The 1,707-nt window shown below is 37.4% G+C and overlaps 1 pseudogene; it reads right to left on the bottom strand.

Moving 5' to 3' along the window:
- Window positions 1–651: 651 nt before the first annotated feature.
- On the bottom strand, window positions 652–879 carry LOC148164866 (cytochrome c oxidase subunit 6C pseudogene; annotated as a pseudogene).
- Window positions 880–1,707: the final 828 nt, after the last annotated feature.

The following is a 1,707-nucleotide window of genomic DNA, read 5'->3' as shown; positions in this document are numbered from 1 at the left end:
TCTGGAGGATGTTCAGTGTGCAATGGAGAAGAATGTGTATTCTGCTGCTTTAGGATGAGATGCTCTGAATATATCTGTTAAGTACATATGGTCCAGTATGTATTTCAAAGCCCTAGTTTCCTTGTTGATTTTCTGCTTAGATGATCTGTCCATGGCTGTAAGTCGGGTGTTAAAGTCCTCTACTATTATTGTATTGTTATCAATGAATTTCTTTATGTTTCTTTATATATGATTTATATATCTGGGTGCTCCCAATTGGGGGTCATAAATATTTACAATTGTTAGATCTTCTTTTTGGGTAGACCCCTTTATTATGATATAGTGCCCTTCTTCGTCTTTTGTTACAGTCTTTTGTTTAAAATCTACTTTGTCTGATATAAGTATGACTACTCTGGCTTTCTTTTGGTGTCCATTGGCATGATAAATGCTTTTCCATCCCTTCACTTTCAATATGTAGGTGTCTTTAGGTCTAAAATGAGTCTTTTATAGGCAGCATATAGATGGGTCTTGTTTTTTTTTTTTATTTGTTAGTTGTTTATTTATCAAGACAAACTATTCCATAAGCCAGTATTCGTGTTTCATAGTTCAGAACACAGGTCAGTGACAGACTTCAATGGAACTCAACCCAAAGAAATTCTTTACATTACCAAATCATTTTGCACTCTGAAAGATACCAGCCTTCTTCATCTCCTCAAAATCTTTCATGGAATCATAATTTCTGTAGAAATCTGCATATGCCTTTTTTCTTGGTTCGGCCACAGCAAACTTATAGAAAGCTGCAACACCCAGGGATACAGCGAACGCTCCAACAATATGAAATCGCAGACGCTTGGCCAGAAGGTCTCGCATCTGAGGTTTCGTCAAAGCACTGGAAGTCATGGTAGTTATTCTCCTCAACACCAACCTCCCTTGTTTTTTTTTTTTTTAATCCATTCTGATACTTATGTCTTTTGATTGGAGCATTTCGTCCATTTACATTCAGAGTGATTACTGATAGTTATGAATTTAGTGCCATTGTATTACTTGTGGTCATTATATCCAGTTTTTTTTTTGATCTTGATTATAGTGTTTTTTTTTTATTTCAGCCTGACTACTTTTTAGGTCTTTTATCTCTGTGGTAAGGGACTCCCTGGTGTCTTCTGTGCTTTCTCAAGCCCTGCTAGTCACCTTATGATTGTTATTATAAAATCTGGTTCAGACAAATTGCTTATATCTGTTTTGATTAGATCCCTGGCAATGACTTGTTGTTGTTCTTTCTTTGTGGGTGAATTCCTCCATCTTGGCATTTTGTCTAGGTCTCTGTCTTCTGTGTGTTAGTAAAGCCGATTATGTTTCCTTCTCGTGAGAGTAATGGCTATATTAAGAAGAGCTCCTACACTGTCCAGGGACTGGCACTTCAGGAAGTGTCTCTGGTGTATGCCATGTGCACTCTGCTGTTGTGTTTTGGATGCTCTTTCCCACAGGTCAGTCTTCTACAGAGTTCCTCCTTGCCTGCAATGGAGAGTGTTTGGATCTTGTCCAGTGTGTAGCGAATTTTAACTAGATGTGTTTTAGTCTGCTTGTTAAAGAGAGGCTAGGAAAAAAAAAAAGAAGAAGGGATTTGGCTTATTAACCTGTATTTTGGTAGATTTTTCTAGAAGTACCACTGAGAAACCCAGAATCACCATCCACAACCCAAATCAATTACCACAGTTGCTGTAATAGACT

Source organism: Eumetopias jubatus, unplaced genomic scaffold (assembly GCF_037043125.1).
Source record: "Eumetopias jubatus isolate StellerSeaLion01/CBP00866 unplaced genomic scaffold, mEumJub1_p1.0 scaffold_2, whole genome shotgun sequence".
NCBI lineage: Eukaryota > Metazoa > Chordata > Mammalia > Carnivora > Otariidae > Eumetopias > Eumetopias jubatus.
This window is presented reverse-complemented; position numbering and strand designations above follow the sequence as displayed.